This window comes from Xenia sp. Carnegie-2017, unplaced genomic scaffold (assembly GCF_021976095.1).
Source record: "Xenia sp. Carnegie-2017 unplaced genomic scaffold, XeniaSp_v1 HiC_scaffold_6, whole genome shotgun sequence".
Taxonomy (NCBI): Eukaryota; Metazoa; Cnidaria; class Anthozoa; order Malacalcyonacea; family Xeniidae; genus Xenia; species Xenia sp. Carnegie-2017.
Genome location: NW_025813526.1, coordinates 12,942,085 through 12,963,786, shown reverse-complemented (window position 1 = coordinate 12,963,786; position 21,702 = coordinate 12,942,085). Strand labels below are relative to the sequence as shown.

The window sequence follows — 21,702 nt, the reverse complement described above, 5'->3', positions numbered from 1 at the left end:
ATTTATTATGCATTAAGAGCAAGTTAACTAGTGATATATAAGAGCTTCATGCAACACTTTTATAATTTGATTTACAAAGATTTGGTTCGTCAACTAAAAAAACAAGATCAGCATAAAGAAATTTAATTAACGTATCTATTTTCTAAAGATGTAACACAACATTAGGTATTCGTATGTACAAGATCGATATCGTATTAGTTTTATCATTGTGACTTTAAATGCTGTTTAAGGCGTTTTCAAACAGTTTGATACATACAGTTATCCACATTATGTACTTAGTATGACTGCTAGAACATATCTTTATGTTTCGTGTGATTAGCAAACATTCAGGTATGCCGTTTAAAAATACATGGTTGAAATATTTGTTAAGAAGAGCTGGATAATGTTTGACGTAAAGAAACACTATTTGCCAATGTTGACGTGGCATTTCTCAATGATGGAGGAGATAATCATGGATTTAATAAAACAATTTAGGTTCTAATGTATACGCAATTTTACAGAACAGTGGATAATTATAAGAAGAACATCGAACAATTAATTAGTAGCACAGATAAGAGGCAAACACAATTTTTATTTTAGCAGTTATAGAATTGAGAAAGTTTCAGATCATAATCCAACACGCCCAATTGAACTCAAAATTGCATAATATGTGTTTGGAATGTAACGATACATGATGGTATTCATGTCTAAATATTTATGCTTGTGGTTAACCAAATTGTTTTATATTGCTGTAGTTATTTATGTTAAATGGATAATATCAAAAGTAGAATAAAAAAGATAATGAAGCCTTACACAAAGAGACATATATTTAAATAGATACATTAATGAACTTATCAGTGAGAGCTGTCTCAACATGCAAATGTGATCAACGTTTTTTTCCAAAACCACCTCCTGGACGTCCTGGTGGAGATTCTTCTGTTTCACGTTTTTTTCTCACGCCACCATTTACACTTCTTCCTGTAATCCTTCTTTCATATATTAGACGTAGGGCATTTTCAACTTGCTTGAAGGAGATATCATGTTCATTCACTGCTTGTCCATGTTTTGGCATAAAGACACAAGTAATCAAAAGCAATACAACAATCAACAGGTTCTTCATCGTGTAAGAAGAGTCTCTATATTTAGGTGAAGACAAAGACAGTTTTATTGAAAATTTTGATGATATAATATGAACGTGTAGAGAGATGTTATTTTAATCATAACACAGGACATAAATGCAATTTTCAGATTTAGCTTGGAATATTTATCAAGTAATTATGTCAAACGAAAAACTGTGATTATAACAATGATTTTTCTCAATGGATTTATGCCGTTTTTTATAGCTATAAAGTAAATTAATGTACTAATAATCTCAGCATCATGTCGAAAACTTCAAAGTTTTTAGTGCACTACAACTTTGTGATTTATGCATGCAGGTGAGGGTGTTAATGCTCTTTGTTTATCACAAACCCAAATCCCCAAAGTCTTTCATTATACTGCAGCAAATGAACTTGTTAAACTGCAAACGAAAATCATTCTAAATTTCCAAAGGTTGATCTTTGTGATATAGACGCGTTTGTGTAAACAGCATTCTTAAATAAAGACAGATTTTTAGCTCTTCAATACTTATAGCTTGCGGTGCTAATCGTAACCTTCAAACGTAATGATTCAATAACTCAATAAATACGTCGCATAACGTCACTATTTTCAGTACGTCCAGGCTTCGATTATTGACTTTATTGATACTTATACAACTTTCACTAGAATACGATGCCATATTACATCGGTTGTATTTTTATTAGCTAACAAGTTTAAAACCAAGTTAGGCTTGAGTGCTTTTTAAACAATTGCAAAACATCTTAAGTTTTTCATATATAATGCTTGTTGGAATGAAGATAAGCATATTTCGATATTTTGAATATTAATTAAACAAACAAAGTGTAGTATGGTAAATAAGTCTGAGAAGAACATCTCTAAAAATGCAAGTCATTTTATATTATATTTTATTACATGCATGATTTATTACGTTGTATATCTAATGAAAACACTGCCCGTACATCGATGGAAATTTGAGACGACAAATCTCTACAGTATAAGTCAACTTGTATTGCTTCGAGCAGCGAAAGTGCTATATTGTTGAATAGTTTTTAATGACTTAAATTATGTTAATTTTGATTTATTACATTTATTAAAAACTAACTATGCATTAAGAGCAAGTTAACTAGTGATATATACAAGCTTCATGCAACCCTTTTATAATTTGATTTATAAAGATTTGGTTTGTCAACTAAAAAAACAAGATCAGCATAAAGACATTTAATTAACGTAATTTTATTCTAAAGATGTAACACTACATTAGCTATTCGCAAGTACAATATCGATATCGTATTTAGTTTCATAATTGAGACTTGCGAGTTTAAGCAGTTTGCTAACTGTGATAGGAGTTTGCTAACTTTGATACACACAGTTATCCACATTATGTACTTAATATGACCGTTAAAACATACCTTTATGTTTCGTGTGATTCGATGTCTCACATGACAGCATTTAAGATGGTAAAGTATGTAAACATTTTTCAGGTTGAGACGAAAATACAAAGACAAGAAAGCTTGAAGCAAAACATAACATGGTTTTACATACCTTGTGGAATGGTGGCACTTCAACACCAGCAAATATACCAAAAATTGTCCTGTAATAGCTAAAAAAATTTAACACACTTTCTTCGAACAAAGCTTCTTTAATATGCAACATAAGGAATAAAGAGTACTGCGATTGCATTTAGCATTTTTGTACTACGTGTATCTATTATCATTGAAGTTATTTACATATTATAGCCTTAGGTCATCTACTTATAAGGGCACTGAACTGACTAGTAATAAATTTAATGTCATATAAGTAGTATTATCAAATTTTACACCAAAGTGAGAATGCCGTATTAGATCTATTGTCGTTTTTCAAAACATTTTACAATTTCTCAACACTCTAGTCTTCCATACTTTATACATTTTGTACAAAAGCAATCACGGAAATTTATATTAGCAAACATTCAGGTATGCCGTTTAAAAATGCATGATTGAGATATCTGTTAAAGTGCACATACATCCTTTCCAAATTCGTTTAACTTTTAAAGTCTAGACTGTGGAAAATATGATTTCGAAGAAAATTTCGTAAAAAAAAACAGTTTTTTTTGTGGTTTAAATTAGCTTGCTTTTGAGAAATTTCCGCGCCTCTGAGGGGACTTAAAGGACACATGCAATTTAAAATTCGGATTGTTATTTTTGTACTTTACATATAGGTATAGCTCCAACTAATAGTTCGCCAAAGTTTGAGACTCAAAGGATAAATATTTTTGAAGATATGGAGGTTTAAAGTTGATGTTTTACTGATAACGTATTGAAAATGCCCGACGAGCTAACGACGGCTACCGATTGGAAAAAGATCGTTGTGACGTAATAGTTGACATTAGCTAAACGCGGTCAATTGCGCGTTCGTTCAAAATATATTGGTCACTTCTTAACAACACGAAAATTTAGCATTGAAAATTTGGTTTATAGTGCCGCAGTTAATTGTAAAAACGGTTCTTCTAAGAACCACCAAACGCAGCAAAAGGTTTCTTTTTTTTCGTTTCCCGAAAACAAGCGCATGCGAGATATTTGGATTGAAAAAATCCGACGCAAAAATTGGAAGCCAACAATGAGCTCATAATTGTGCTTGCAACATTTCGAGAGTTCGTGTTTCGTGCAAAATTTTGAAGCGATGCAATCAGTAGGATGGACAGCAGGACGGCTTCGCCTTAAGAAGGATGCTGTACCCACGATTTTTGAATACTCTGTGGAACCCACAAGTGTAGCATCTAAAAGGAAGCAGCCAAAAAATGTTAGAACTGCATTTGAGAAGAGATCAAGGCAAGAGGTGAATATTATAGTTATAGTTAGCAATATTTGTTTACTTTTATCAAAAACTAAGCTATATAGCATTACTAAATTGAAGACAACTTTATAATTTTAGATTATTGACGACGTTCTTGCAGAACATGACGACTTTCTTGTCGACGACGACCACGATGTGTCGACATCGGCTCGAAATGTTTGTGCGTTTTACCTCAAAGGAAGCTTGTCTAAGATAAAAGATGTCAAAATATATGTAGACAGCGACAACAAACATATACAGTGGTAGCTAATTCAGACTAATGTCGTTTGATCTTTTCTATGTTATTTTAACTCATAGAAAATTCTTTAACGTACCTTAGAAGCGCAATGTGAAATGCCAAGCTGCCATAACAATCCGCCCGCATAAACACGTAAGGCAAGAACCACTCAAACATAAGGGCCAAATATGATAAGTAGAGGTATAGACTTTCCATTTCGGCCCTTTTGATTTTTGTGAAAAATCCAGCAATACCATAATTTTATGCTAAGGTACGGAGGTTGAGTTAATTTCAACAAAAAATCACAGCACACAGACGACGTCATATGAAATTGAACATTGTGAGGATTGCGCTGTATGGTCTGATACAGAAAGCACGTGATGAGCAATAGCTACAATGGATCAGACTCTCAGTGTTGAAATGAGTTAAGTGGGATGAAGGTGAAGTCAATGACCACAGACAGACATGCTCAAATCAAATCCTACATGTCAAAGCAAAGACCAAAAATCGAGCACTACATTGATGTATGCATGTAGCAAAAGGTATAGATTGTCATAGCAAACCAACCTTTTACACATTTTATCGATAATCAAAATCTAACAGGAATCAAAAAGAAAATTTTGGCAGCATCAAAAAAAAGTGGTTGCAAATTATTGTCAGGTTGGGCCCAATCAATTCCAGCCATGTATACTGGTGTGCTGCTTCATGCAATGGTGATGAAGAACTTGTGAAGGCAAAGTAGTTGTTACTTCTCAACCATATATGTGACATCCATGAGGGACATAGTGATGTATTCCCAAAATATGAACATGATATGTTAGAGCCTAGAATGTGGATAAAAAAAGGTATTGTAAGCGAATAAATTTCAAAGTAACATCAACATTCTCTTTTTTTTGTTAACTAACTTGTGATCTTAGGTTCAAAAGCTTATGTTGAGCTGTCTTCGATTGTTGAGTCCAAGCATCTCATGAAAGATTTTGGTGGTGGAATTTCTTCTGTTTCACGTTTTTCTCACGTCACCTTTTACACTTCTTCCTGTACTCCTTCTTTGATGTATTAGACGTAGGGCATTTTCAGAAACTTGCTTGAAGACACAAAGACATAAGAGCATATAGGGAATAAGGGCACAAGCAATCAAAAGCAATCCAACAATCAACAGGTTCTTCATCGTGTAAGAAGAGTCTCTATATTTATGTGAAGACAAAGACAGTTTTATTGAAAAAATTGATGATACAATATGAACGTGTAGTGAGATCTTATTTTAGTCATAACACAGGACATAAATGCAATTTTCAGATTTTGCGTTGAATATTTATCAGGTAATTATGTCAAACCAAAAACTGTGATTATAACAATGATTTTTCTCAATGGATTTATGCCGTATTTTTATAGCTATAAAGTAATTGAATGTACTGATAATCTCAGCATCATGTCTAAAACTTCAAAGTTGTTAGTGCACTACAACTTGTGATTTATGCATGCATGTGAGGATATTAATGCTCTTTGTTTATCACAAACTCCAAATTTCCGAAGTCTTGCATTTTACTGCAGCAAATGAACTTGTTGACTGCAAAAGAAAATCATTATAAATTTCCATATGTGGACCTATGTGATATAGACGCGTTTGTGTAAACGGCATTCTTAAATAAAGACAGATTTTTAGCTCTTCAATACTTATATCTTGCGGTGCCAATTGTAACCTTCAAACGAAATGATTCAATAACTCAATAAATACCTCGCATAACGTCGCAATGTTCAGTACGTCCAGGCTTCCATTACTGACTTTATTGATACTTATACAACTTTCACTAGAAAAGAATGCCATATTGATATCGGTTGTATTTTTATTAGCTAACAAGTTTAAAACCAATTTAGGCTTGAGTGCATTTTAAGCCATTGCAAAACATTTTCAGTTTTTTCATATATAATGCCTTCTGGAATGAAGATAAGCATATTTCGATCTTTTAAACAAACCAAGTGTAGTATGATAAATAAGTCTGAGAAGAACATTTCTAAAAATGCAAGTCATTTTATATTATATTGCATTACATGCATGATTTATTGCGTTGTATATCTAATGGTAAACATGCCCGTATATCAATAAAGACGATGGAAATTTGAGACGACAAATCTTTTAAGTATAAGTCAACTTGTATTGCTGCGAGCAGGGAAAGTGCTATATTGTTGACTAGGTTTTAATGACTTAAAGAATGTTAATTTTGATTTATTACATTTATTAAAAATTTATTATGCATTAAGAGCAAGTTAACTAGTGATATATAAGAGCTTCATGCAACACTTTTATAATTTGATTTACAAAGATTTGGTTCGTCAACTAAAAAAACAAGATCAGCATAAAGAAATTTAATTAACGTATCTATCTTCTAAAGATGTAACACAACATTAGGTATTCGTATGTACAAGATCGATGTCGTATAAGTTTCATCATTGTGACTTTAAATGCTGTTTAAGGCGTTTTCAAACAGTTTGATACATACAGTTATCCACATTATGTACTTAGTATGACTGCTAGAACATATCTTTATGTTTCGTGTGATTAGCAAACATTCAGGTATGCCGTTTAAAAATACATGGTTGAAATATTTGTTAAGAAGAGCTGGATAATGTTTGACGTAAAGAAACACTATTTGCCAATCTTGACGTGGCATTTCTCAATGATGGAGGAGATAATCATGGATTTAATAAAACAATTTAGGTTCTAATGTATACGCAATTTTACAGAACAGTGGATAATTATAAGAAGAACATCGAACAATTAATTAGTAGCACAGATAAGAGGCAAACATTATTTTTATTTTAGCAGTTATAGAATTGAGAAAGTTTCATATCATAATCCAACACGCCTAATTGAACTCATAATTGCATATGTGTTTGGAATGTAAAGATACATGATGGTATTCATGTCTAAATATTTATGCTTGTGGTTAATCAAATTGTTTTATATTGCTGTAGTTATTTATGTTAAATGGATAATATCAAAAGTAGACTAAAAAGATAATGAAGCCTTACACAAAGAGACATATATTTAAATAGATACATTAATGAACTTATCAGTGAGAGCTGTCTCAACATGCAAATGTGATCAACGTTTTTCCAAAACCACCTCCTGGACGTCCTGGTGGAGATTCTTCTGTTTCACGTTTTTCTCACGCCACCATTTACACTTCTTCCTGTAATCCTTCTTTCATATATTAGACGTAGGGCATTTTCAACTTGCTTGAAGGAGATATCATGTTCATTCACTGCTTGTCCATGTTTTGGCATAAAGACACAAGTAATCAAAAGCAATACAACAATCAACAGGTTCTTCATCGTGTAAGAAGAGTCTCTATATTTAGGTGAAGACAAAGACAGTTTTATTGAAAATTTTGATGATATAATATGAACGTGTAGAGAGATGTTATTTTAATCATAACACAGGACATAAATGCAATTTTCAGATTTAGCTTGGAATATTTATCAAGTAATTATGTCAAACGAAAAACTGTGATTATAACAATGATTTTCTCAATGGATTTATGCCGTTTTTATAGCTATAAAGTAAATGAATGTACTAATAATCTCAGCATCATGTCGAAAACTTCAAAGTTTTTAGTGCACTACAACTTTGTGATTTATGCATGCAGGTGAGGGTGTTAATGCTCTTTGTTTATCACAAACCCAAATCCCCAAAGTCTTTCATTATACTGCAGCAAATGAACTTGTTAAACTGCAAACGAAAATCATTCTAAATTTCCAAAGGTTGATCTTTGTGATATAGACGCGTTTGTGTAAACAGCATTCTTAAATAAAGACAGATTTTTAGCTCTTCAATACTTATAGCTTGCGGTGCTAATCGTAACCTTCAAACGTAATGATTCAATAACTCAATAAATACGTCGCATAACATCACTATTTTCAGTACGTCCAGGCTTCCATTACTGACTTTATTGATACTTATACAACTTTCACTAGAATAGAATGCCATATTGATATCGGTTGTATTTATATTAGCTAAAAGTTCAAAACCAAGTTAGGCTTGAGTGCATTTTAAGCCATTGCAAAACATTTTAAGTTTTTCATATATAATGCCTGCTGGAATGAAGATAAGCATATTTCGATCTTTCGCAAATTAATTAAACAAACCAAGTGTAGTATGATAAATAAGTCCGAAAAGAACATCTCTAAAAATGCAAGTCATTTTATATTATATTGTATTACATGCATGAGGTGTTCAAGGCGTTTGCGAACAGTTTGATACATACAGCTATCCACATTAGCTACTACATATGAATGTTAAAACATATCTTTATGTTTCGTGTGATTCGATGTGAATATCTATTGTTTCAAGTAAGATTTGTAAAGAATATACGTCTATGTATTTACATATGCTTTTCTCACATGCCAGCATTTAATATGGTAAAGTATGTAAACATTCTTCAGGTTCAGACGAAAATATAAAGACAAGAAAGCTTGAAACAAAACATAACATGATTTTACATACCTTGTGAAAAGGTGGCACTTCAACACTAGCAAATATACCGAAAATTGTCCTGTAATAGCTAAAAAAATTTAACACACTGTCTTTGAACAAAGCTTCTTTAATATGCACAATAAGGAATAAAGAGTATTGTGATTGCATTTAGCATTTTTTTTCTACGTATATATATTATCATTCAAGCCATTTACATATTATAGCCTTAGGTCATCTGCTTATAACGGGCGCTGAACTTACTAGCCATAAATTTAATGTAATATAACTAGTATTATCAAATTTCACAGCAGTGACAATGCAGTATTAGATCTAAACTCGTTTTTCTCAACATTTTACAATTTCTCAACACTCTAGTCTTCCATACTTTATACATTTTGTACAAAAGCAATCACGGAAATTTATGTTAGCAAACATTCAGGTATGCCGTTACAAAATGCATGGTTGAAATATTTGTTAAGAAGAGCTGGATAAAGTTTGACGTAAAGAAACATTTGCGCATTATTTTTCTACACTTAATGATATTTAGGATAGTGGTATATGACAATGGATAGATTAATAAAACAATTTAGTGTATCACGGCAATTTATACATTAGGTACATGTGGATAAGAATTAATTGACGTAAAGAACATCTTGAACAATCAATTAGATATATTCAGATTTAATACAAAGGTTCTAAATATTATACATAACAGTGGATAATTATTGTAGAACATCGAACAATCAATTAGTAGAGATGTTTGAGATCATAATCAAACATGCCCAATTGAACTCAAAATTGCATAATATGTGTTTATATTTTCTTCAATGATCATTATAACAAAATATTTTCTAATGTATAACACGTTTATATACTAAATGTTCTGAATTGACATCGGTTTAATGTTCAAAGATAAATTCTTTGAAGTTTATAAAATGTTAGGAGTAAGTGGATTATTGAAATGTAAGCGAACATTTTCGAAAATCTAATATTTCTTGATTAATCACTACAAGAATAAAACATTTCTAACAAAAGGAATGATATTTTTTAACATTGACATAGCAGCAAAAACGTACACTGTATTATACGCGTAAAGAAATCATTATGCAGATAACGTTAAGTAGGTTTTCTGGTTTTCAAAGTTTGAACAAAACAAAAGTAGTCTGGCAATAGCTACAATTAAGCTAATTTTATAGTAATTTATTTAATGTTGCAATTGATTTGTCTTAATGTTCCATTCGATGAGTTGTATCATCGAAAGTTACTTTATTTCGGGACATTTTTGTAAATCATGATTCACCATTATAAACGTGTTCATTTGATGAAAGAACTGTAAGACGTTTGTTGATTGATGTTGGAAGTTGTTAACAGTGTAAGGACTGGTGGTTGTATTGGGAATAGACATAAACAAGCTTTGTTAGGTTTACAAAATGGTTGATAAATATCTTGACGGAGGTCGAAACGGACGCTCTTCCGAAATTTTCTACTTTTTTGTGAATTTACGCTCGCACTCATTCCTTAACCCCCCGCCGGAACTATCTAATTCTAAGCTCATTTTCTTTACGTTGAGATCTAGTTGAAATCTACTATCAATAATACCAAACGTTGCGTGTGGGACTGTGGTTGCTATTCTTAGTTTGCGTTAGTAAACAATATACTCCTGATATGTCCAGAACATTTATGCTGAGGTGTTATAAGCAACAAATACCCTCGTAAACATATCGAAATCATATCAAAGCGTTTATGACGATAAAGCTCAATCTTGAATTTATAATTGTTACTCGTGCTCCGTGTGCTCGTAATCGGAAGGTGTCGGCTATATCTCGGTACATCATCGGATTTAAATAACAAATAGCGGGAAAAACGTCAAAAGAGCAAAACCTGAATGAAACAGATGCAACTACAGTAGAACAAGTTAATGCAAATGCTACACAACGAAAGACCTACACGACATCTTTCATGACAAGATTAAGGCCCGATTAGAGAAATTAAACTTGTTCATAGATGATTTACAAAACTTTATTGACTTTCGTGCCAATGGACATTGATAATTTCTGGGTTTTATAATTATTTTACTTTTCACAGAACATTTTAAAAATGAAACGTTGCATAAAACTAAGAGAAAAAAACAGCGGAGAACTTAAGTCTAACTAATTTCCCACTCGTTTTATGCAACGAGTTATTAGCACAAAAATAGCATCTTCCTATCGTTATGAGGTAGTCTTGAAGGCAAACAGAGTTACTGTGAGGAAGGGTTTTGCTCGAAAATATTGAAAAGAAGAAAATGTTGTTTGGATGTGTCATGCAGTGAATATTATACACCACAATTTATTCAATAACAATGATCACGTGATATTTGGTTCATATGCATTGGTTTAAACTATGCGATTAACAACACAGCATGCAGTTAGCCGACGGACTTTGTTTGATATACTTTAAATAAAGATATAAATATATAGTAATATTTAAATATCAACACGTTCTAAACTTTCATGTCACATGAATTGAATGATTTCTATGTTTTTATGACACGTTCTTTCATCATCAACACAACAGCAGGCCAAAGTGCTTTGGCTTATAAATTAGTTATTGTCAACTTGTTTTTAATTATTAATTTCAAAACAGAAATCTTCACATTGATGTAGTTTAAGTAAACAAAGATAAATAACTGAATTCGATAAATTTTATTCTTAATTTTTGAAGTACATAGCTGGAAATATCAAGTATCTGAGATATCCGAAAGAGGAAAGCTGCACTCAATAACGTTTCGTAAAAGATGCAAATTTCACAAAGGAATATAAAAATATCTTAATGGGGAAGCAGGAAAAGTTTCATGGGAAAGTTTCAACTGTTCGACTTCTTGAATTGATTTTACCAATGCTAACATAACTATTAACTATTAGTTGTACATATAACTGTAATCATCATACAAACAACCATATTGTTGTTAAAATTTCGGCTAATTCAATGACCTCGTACATGAATGAATATTCATAGATAAAAAAATTAGACACAAAACTTAAGAACATTTGTTTAATATGAGTACACGATGAATTAAAACTGGAATATAACGATACATGATGGTATTCATGTCTAAAATACTTATGCCTGTAGTTAATCAAATTGTTTTATATTGCTGTAGTTATTCATGTTAAATGGATAATATCAAAAGTAGACTCAAAAGATAACGAAGCCTTACACAAAGAGACATATGTTTAAATAGATACATTAATGAACTTATCAGTGATAGCAGTCTCAACATGCAAATGTGGATCAACGTTTTTTTCCCATAGGAGGTCGTCGTCCTAGTGGCATTTCTTCTGTTTCACGTTTTTTTCTCACGCCACCATTTAAACTTCTTCCTGCAATCCCTCTTTGAAATATTAGACGTAGGGTATTTTCAGAAACTTTCTTGAAGGAGATATCACGTTCATTCACTGCTTGTCCATGTTTGGGCATAAAGACACAAGTAATCAAAAGCAATACAACAATCAACAGGTTCTTCATCGTGTAAGAAGAGTCTCTATATTTAGGTGAAGACAAAGACAGTTTTTATTGAAAAATTTGATGATATAATATGAACGTGTAGAGATCTTATTTTAATCATAACACAGGACGTAAATGCAATTTTCAGATTTAGCGTTGAATATTTTTCAAGTAATTATGTCAAACCAAAACTGTGATTATAACAGTGATTTTCTCAATGGATTTATGCCGTTTTTATAGCTATAAAGTAAATGAATGTACTAATAATCTCAGCATCATGTCGAAAACTTCAAAGTTTTAGTGTACTACAACTATGTGATTTATGCATGCATGTGAGGATGTTAATGCTCTTTGTTTATCACAAACCCAAATCCCCAAAGTCTTTCATTGTACTGCAGCAAATGAACTTGTTGACTGCAAACGAAAATCATTATAAATTTCCAAAGGTTGACCTATGTGATATAGACGCGTTTGTGTAAACAGCATTCTTAAATAAAGACATATTTTTAGCTCTCCAATACTTATATATTGCGGTGCCAATTGTAACCTTCAAACGTAATGATTCAATAACTCAATAAATACGCCGCATAACATCACTATTTTCAGTACGTCCAGGCTTCCATTACTGACTTTATTGATACTTATACAACTTTCAATAGAATAGAATGCCATATAGATACCGGTTGTATTTTTATTAGCTAAAAGTTTAAAACCAAGTTAGGCTTGAGTGCATTTTAAGCAATTGCAAAACATCTTAAGTTTTTCATATATACTGCTTTTTGGAATGAAGATAAGCATATTTCGATCTTTTTTAAATTTATTAAACAAACCAAGTGTAGTATGATAAATATGTCTTAGAAGAACATCTCTAAAAATGCAAGTCATTTTATTTTATATTGTATTACATGCATGGTTTATTGCGTTGTATCTCTAATGGTAAACACTGCCCGTATATCAATAAAACGATGGAAATTTGAGACGACAAATCTCTACAGTATAAGTCAATTTGTATTGCTGCAAGCAGCGAAAGTGCTATATTGTTGAATACATTTTAATAACTTAAATAATGTTAATTTTGATTTATTACAATTATTAAAACTATTATGCATGAAGAGCAAGTTAACTAGTGATATATACAAGCTTCATGCAACACTTTTATAGTTTGATTTATAAAGATTTGGTTTGTCAACTAAAAACAAGATCAGCATAAAGACATTTAATTAACGTAATTTTATTCTAAAGATGTAACACAACATTAGTATTCGTAAGTACAATATCGATATCGTATTTAGTTTCATCATTGTGACTTGCGACTTTAAGGAGTTTGCTAACAGTTTGATACACACAGTTGTCCACATTATGTACTTATTATGACTGTTAAAACATATCTTTATGTTTCGTGTGATTCGATGTCTCACATGCCAGCATTTATTATGGTAAAGTATGAAAACATTCTTCAGGTTCGTACGAAAATACAAAGACAAGAAAGCTTGAAGCAAAACATAACATGGTTTTACATACCTTGTGGAATTGTGGCACTTCAACACCAGCAAATATACCAAAAATTGTCCTGTAATAGCTAAAAAATTTTAGCACACTTTCTTCGAACAAAGCTTCTTTAATATGCAACGCAAAGAATAAAGAGGACTGCGATAGCATTAAGCATTTTGTACTACGTGTATCTATTATCATTGAAATTATTTACATATTATAGCCTTAGGTCATCGAATTATAAGGGCACTGAACTGACTAGCCATAAATTCAATTTAAGATAAGTAGTAGTATCAAATTTCACATCAAAGTGACAATGCAGTATTAGATCTATTGTCGTTTTTCTCAACATTTTACAATTTCTCAACACTCTAGTCTTCTATACTTTATACATTTTGTACAAAAGCAATCACGGCAATTTATTTTAGCAAACATTCAGGTATGCCGTTTAAAAATGCATGGTTGAAATATTTGTTAAGAGGAGCTGGATAATGTTTGACGTAAAGAAACATTTGCTACTCTTGACGTGACAATTCTCAATGATGGAGGATATATTCATGGATTTAATAACACAATTTAGGTTCTAATGTATACGCAATTATACATAACAGTTGATAATTATTGAAAGAACATCGAACAATCAATTAGTAGCACAGATAAAAGCAAACTTTATTTTTATTTGAGTAGTTATAAGTTTGAGTTCATGATCCAACACGCCCAATTGAACTCAAAATTGCATAATATGTGTTTTGATTTTCTTCAATGATCATTACAACAAAATATTTTCTAATGTATAACACGTTTATATACTAAATGTTCTAAAGTGACATCGGTTTAATGTCCAAAGATAAATTCTTTGAAGTTTATAAAAATGTTAGGAGTAAGTGGATTATTGAAATGTAAGCGAACATTTTTCGAAAATCTAATATTTCTTGATTAATCACTACAAGAATAAAACATTTCTAACAAAAAGGAATGATATTTTTTTAACATTGACATAGCAGCAAAAAACGTACACTGTATTATACGCGTAAAGAAATCATTATGCAGATAACGTTAAGTAGGTTTTTCTGGTGTTCAAAGTTTGAACAACACAAAAAAGTGGTCTGGCAATAGCTACAATTAAGCTATTTTTTATAGTAATTTATTTAATGTTGCAATTGATTTGTCTTAATGTTCCATTCGATGAGTTGTATCATCGAAAGTTACTTTATTTCGGGACATTTTGTAAATCATGATTCACCATTATAAACGTGCTCATTTGATGAAAGAACTGTAAGACGTTTGTTGGTTGATGTTGGAAGTTGTTAAAAGTGTAAGGACTGGTGGTTGTATTGGGAATCGACATAAACAAGCTTTGTTAGGTTTACAAAATGGTTGATAAATATCTTGACGGAGGTCGAAACGGACGCTCTTCCGAAATTTTCTACTTTTTTGTGAATTTACGCTCGCACTCATTCCTTAACCCCGCCGGAACTATCTAATTCTAAGCTCATTTTCTTTACGTTGAGATCTAGTTGAAATCTACTATCAATAATACCAAACGTTGCGTGTGGGACTGTGGTTGCTATTCTTAGTTTGCGTTAGTAAACGATATACTCCTGATATGTCCAGAACATTTATGTTGAGGTGTTATAGTCAACAAATACCCTCGTAAACATATCGAAATCATATCAAAGCGTTTATGACGATAAAGCTCAATCTTGAATTTATAATTGTTACTCGTCCTCCGTGTGCTCGTAATCGGAAGGTGTCGGCTATATCTCGGTACATCATCGGATTTAAATAACAAATAGCGGGAAAAAACGTCAAAAAGAGCAAAAACTTGAATGAAACAGATGCAACTACAGAAGAACAAGTTAATGCAAATGCTACAGCAACGAAAGACCTACACGACATCTTTCATGACAAGATTAAGGCCCGATTAGAGAAATTAAAATTGTTCATAGATGATTTACAAAAACTTTATTGACTTTCGTGCCAAGGGACATTGATAATTTCTGGGTTTTTATAGTTATTTTACTTTTCACAGAACATTTTTAAAAATGAAACGTTGCATAAAACTAAGAGAAAAAAACAGCGGAGAACTTAAGTCTAACTAATTTCCCACTCGTTTTATGCAACGAGTTATTAGCACAAAAAATAGCATCTTCCTATCGTTATGAGGTAGTCTTGAAGGCAAACAGAGTTTTTGAGAGGAAGGGTTTTGCTCGAAATTATTGACAAAAGAAGAAAATGTTGTTTGGATGTGTCATGCAGTGAATATTATACACCACAATTTATTCAATAACAATGATCACGTGATATTTGGTTCATATGCATCGGTTTAAACTATGCGATTAACAACACATCATGCAGTTAGCCGACGGACTTTGTTTGATATACTTTAAATAAAGCTACAAATATATATTAATATAGAAATATAAACATGTTCTCAGCTTTCATGTCACATGAATCGAATGATTTCTATGTTTTTATGACACGTTCTTTCATCATCAACACAACAACAGGCCAAAGTGCTTTGGCTTATAAATTAGTTATTGTCAACTTGTTTTTAATTATTAATTTCAAAACAGAAATCTTCACATTGATGTAGTTTAAGTAAACAAAGATAAATAACTGAATTCGATTAATTTTATTCTTCATTTTTGAAGTACATAGCTGGAAATATCAAATATCTGAGATATCCGAAAAAGGAAAGCTGCACTCAATAACGTTTCGTAAAAATGCAAATTTCACAACGGAATATAAAATATCTTAATGGGGAAGCAGGAAAAGTTTCATGGGAAAGTTTCAACTGTTCGACTTCTTGAATTGATTTTACCAATGCGAACATAACTATTGAATATGAGTTGTACATATAACTGTAATCATTGCACAAATAACCATATTGTTGTTAAAATTTCGGCTAATTCAATGACCTCATACATAAATGAATATTCATAGATAAAAAAATTAGACACAAAACTTAAGAACATTTGTTTAATATGAGTACACGATGAATTAAAACTGGAATATAACGATACATGATGGTATTCATGTCTAAAATACTTATGCCTGTAGTTAATCAAATTGTTTTATATTGCTGTAGTTATTCATGTTAAATGGATAATATCAAAAGTAGACTCAAAAGATAACGAAGCCTTACACAAAGAGACATATATTTAAATAGATACATTAATGAACTTATCAGTGATAGCAGTCTCAACATGCAAATGTGGATCAACGTTTTTTCCTAGGAGGTCGTCGTCCTGGTGGCATTTCTTCTGTTTCACGTTTTTTCTCACGCCACCATTTAAACTTCTTCCTGCAATCCCTCTTTGAAATAATAGACGTAAGGCATTTTCAGAAACTATCTTGAAGGAGATATCACGCTCATTCACTGCTTGTCCATGTTTGGGCATAAAGACACAAGTAATCAAAAGCAATACAACAATCAACAGGTTCTTCATCGTGTAAGAAGAGTCTCTATATTTAGGTGAAGACAAAGACAGTTTTATTGAAAAATTTGATGGTATAATATGAACGTGTAGAGAGATGTTATTTTAATCATAACACAGGACATAAATGCAATTTTCAGATTTAGTGTTGAATATTTATCAAATAAATATGTCAAACCAAAAGCTGTGATTATAACAGTGATTTTTCTCAAGAGATTTATGCCGTTTTTTATAGCTATAAAGTAAATGAATGTACTAATAATCTCAGCATCATGTCTAAAACTTCAAAGTTTTTAGTGTACTACAACTATGTGATTTATGCATGCAGGTGAGGGTGTTAATGCTCTTTGTTTATCACAAACCCAAATCCCCAAAGTCTTGCATTTTACTGCAGCAAATGAACTTGATGACAGAAAAGAAAATCATTATAAATTTCCAAAGGTTGACCTGTGTGATATAGACGCGTTTGTGTAAACAGCATTCTTAAATAAAGACATATTTTTAGCTCTTCAATACTTATATATTGCGGTGCCAATTGTAACCTTCAAACGTAATGATTCAATAACTCAATAAATACGCCGCATAACGTCACTATTTTCAGTACGTCCAGGCTTCCATTACTGACTTTATTGATACTTATACAACTTTCACTAGAATACGATGCCATATTACATCGGTTGTATTTTTATTAGCTAACAAGTTTAAAACCAAGTTAGGCTTGAGTGCTTTTAAACAATTGCAAAACATCTTAAGTTTTTCATATATAATGCTTGTTGGAATGAAGATAAGCATATTTCGATATTTTGAATATTAATTAAACAAACAAAGTGTAGTATGGTAAATAAGTCTGAGAAGAACATCTCTAAAAATGCAAGTCATTTTATATTATATTTTATTACATGCATGATTTATTACGTTGTATATCTAATGAAAACACTGCCCGTACATCGATAAAGACGATGGAAATTTGAGACGACAAATCTCTACAGTATAAGTCAACTTGTATTGCTCCGAGCAGCGAAAGTGCTATATTGTTGAATAGTTTTAATGACTTAAATTATGTTAATTTTGATTTATTACATTTATTAAAAACTTATTATGCATTAAGAGCAAGTTAACTAGTGATATATACAAGCTTCATGCAACCCTTTTATAATTTGATTTATAAAGATTTGGTTTGTCAACTAAAAAAACAAGATCAGCATAAAGACATTTAATTAACGTAATTGTATTCTAAAGATGTAACACAACATTAGCTATTCGCAAGTACAATATCGATATCGTATTTAGTTTCATAATTGAGACTTGCAACTTTAAGCAGTTTGCTAACTGTGATAGGAGTTTGCTAACTTTGATACACACAGTTATCCACATTATGTACTTAATATGACCGTTAAAACATACCTTTATGTTTCGTGTGATTCGATGTCTCACATGACAGCATTTAAGATGGTAAAGTATGTAAACATTTTTCAGGTTGAGACGAAAATACAAAGACAAGAAAGCTTGAAGCAAAACATAACATGGTTTTACATACCTTGTGGAATGGTGGCACTTCAACACCAGCAAATATACCAAAAATTGTCCTGTAATAGCTAAAAAAATTTAACACACTTTCTTCGAACAAAGCTTCTTTAATATGCAACATAAGGAATAAAGAGTACTGCGATTGCATTTAGCATTTTTGTACTACGTGTATCTATTATCATTGAAGTTATTTACATATTATAGCCTTAGGTCATCTACTTATAAGGGCACTGAACTGACTAGTAATAAATTTAATGTCATATAAGTAGTATTATCAAATTTACAGCAAAGTGAGAATGCAGTATTAGATCTATTGTCGTTTTTCAAAACATTTTACAATTTCTCAACACTCTAGTCTTCCATACTTTATACATTTTGTACAAAAGCAATCACGGAAATTTATATTAGCAAACATTCAGGTATGCCGTTTAAAATGCATGATTGAGATATCTGTTAAAGTGCACATACATCCTTTCCAAATTCGTTTAACTTTTAAAGTCTAGACTGTGGAAAATATGATTTCGAAGAAAATTTCGTAAAAAAAAACAGTTTTTTTTGTGGTTTAAATTAGCTTGCTTTTGAGAAATTTCCGCGCCTCTGAGGGGACTTAAAGGACACATGCAATTTAAAATTCGGATTGTTATTTTGTACTTTACATATAGGTATAGCTCCAACTAATAGTTCGCCAAAGTTTGAGACTCAAAGGATAAATATTTTTGAAGATATGGAGGTTTAAAGTTGATGTTTTACTGATAACGTATTGAAAATGCCCGACGAGCTAACGACGGCTACCGATTGGAAAAAGATCGTTGTGACGTAATAGTTGACATTAGCTAAACGCGGTCAATTGCGCGTTCGTTCAAAATATATTGGTCACTTCTTAACAACACGAAAATTTAGCATTGAAAATTTGGTTTATAGTGCCGCAGTTAATTGTAAAAAACGGTTCTTCTAAGAACCACCAAACGCAGCAAAAGGTTTCTTTTTTTTCGTTTCCCGAAAACAAGCGCATGCGAGATATTTGGATTGAAAAAATCCGACGCAAAAATTGGAAGCCAACAATGAGCTCATAATTGTGCTCGCAACATTTCGAGAGTTCGTGTTTCGTGCAAAATTTTGAAGCGATGCAATCAGTAGGATGGACAGCAGGACGGCTTCGCCTTAAGAAGGATGCTGTACCCACGATTTTTGAATACTCTGTGGAACCCACAAGTGTAGCATCTAAAAGGAAGCAGCCAAAAAATGTTAGAACTGCATTTGAGAAGAGATCAAGGCAAGAGGTGAATATTATAGTTATAGTTAGCAATATTTGTTTACTTTTATCAAAAAACTAAGCTATATAGCATTACTAAATTGAAGACAACTTTATAATTTTAGATTATTGACGACGTTCTTGCAGAACATGACGACTTTCTTGTAGACGACGACCACGATGTGTCGACATCGGCTCGAAATGTTTGTGCGTTTTACCTCAAAGGAAGTTTGTCTAAGATAAAAGATGTCAAAATATATGTAGACAGCGACAACAAACATATACAGTGGTAGCTAATTCAGACTAATGTCGTTTGATCTTTTCTATGTTATTTTAACTCATAGAAAATTCTTTAACGTACCTTAGAAGCGCAATGTGAAATGCCAAGCTGCCATAACAATCCGCCCGCATAAACACGTAAGGCAAGAACCACTCAAACATAAGGGCCAAATATGATAAGTAGAGGTATAGACTTTCCATTTCGGCCGTTTTGATTTTTGTGAAAAATCCAGCAATACCATAATTTTATGCTAAGGTACGGAGGTTGAGTTAATTTCAACAAAAAATCACAGCACACAGACGACGTCATATGAAATTGAACATTGTAAGGATTGCGCTGTATGGTCTGATACAGAAAGCACGTGATGAGCAATAGCTACAATGGATCAGACTCTCAGTGTTGAAATGAGTTAAGTGGGATGAAGGTGAAGTCAATGACCACAGACAGACATGCTCAAATCAAATCCTACATGTCAAAGCAAAGACCAAAAATCGAGCACTACATTGATGTATGCATGTAGCAAAAGGTATAGATTGTCATAGCAAACCAACCTTTTACACATTTTATCGATAATCAAAATCTAACAGGAATCAAAAGAAAATTTTGGCAGCATCAAAAAAAAGTGGTTGCAAATTATTGTCAGATTGGGCCCAATCAATTCCAGCCATGTATACTGGTGTGCTGCTTCCAGCAATGGTGATGAAGAACTTGTGAAGGCAAAGTAGTTGTTACTTCTCAACCATATATGTGACATCCATGAGGGACATAGTGATGTATTCCCAAAATATGAACATGATATGTTAGAACCTAGAATGTGGATAAAAAAGGTATTGTAAGCGAATAAATTTCAAAGTAGCATCAACATTCTTTTTTTGTTAACTAACTTGTGATCTTAGGTTCAAAAGCTTATGTTGAGCTGTCTTCGATTGTTGAGTCCAAGCATCTCATGAAAGATTTTGGTGGTGGAATTTCTTCTGTTTCACGTTTTTTTCTCACGTCACCTTTTACACTTCTTCCTGTACTCCTTCTTTGATGTATTAGACGTAGGGCATTTTCAGAAACTTGCTTGAAGACACAAAGACATAAGAGCATATAGGGAATAAGGGCACAAGCAATCAAAAGCAATCCAACAATCAACAGGTTCTTCATCGTGTAAGAAGAGTCTCTATATTTATGTGAAGACAAAGACAGTTTTATTGAAAAAAATGATGATACAATATGAACGTGTAGTGAGATCTTATTTTAGTCATAACACAGGACATAAATGCAATTTTCAGATTTTGCATTGAATATTTATCAGGTAATTATGTCAAACCAAAAACTGTGATTATAACAATGATTTTTCTCAATGGATTTATGCCGTATTTTTATAGCTATAAAGTAATTGAATGTACTGATAATCTCAGCATCATGTCTAAAACTTCAAAGTTGTTAGTGCACTACAACTTTGTGATTTATGCATGCATGTGAGGATATTAATGCTCTTTGTTTATCACAAACTCCAAATTTCCGAAGTCTTGCATTTTACTGCAGCAAATGAACTTGTTGACTGCAAAAGAAAATCATTATAAATTTCCATAGGTGGACCTATGTGATATAGACGCGTTTGTGTAAACGGCATTCTTA

The 21,702-nt window shown here is 32.0% G+C and overlaps 2 long non-coding RNA genes across 2 annotated transcripts; both read right to left on the bottom strand.

Moving 5' to 3' along the window:
- Window positions 1–11,619: 11,619 nt before the first annotated feature.
- Window positions 11,620–13,722, bottom strand: LOC124457715. The gene is made up of 2 exons (XR_006952747.1): window positions 13,608–13,722; window positions 11,620–12,123 (listed from the first exon to the last, which is right to left on the bottom strand). It is a non-coding gene; the product is annotated as an uncharacterized LOC124457715 (long non-coding RNA).
- A 2,823-nt stretch (window positions 13,723–16,545) lies between these two features.
- On the bottom strand, window positions 16,546–18,703 carry LOC124457753. The gene is made up of 2 exons (XR_006952767.1): window positions 18,555–18,703; window positions 16,546–17,045 (listed from the first exon to the last, which is right to left on the bottom strand). It is a non-coding gene; the product is annotated as an uncharacterized LOC124457753 (long non-coding RNA).
- Between the last annotated feature and the right edge of the window lie 2,999 nt (window positions 18,704–21,702).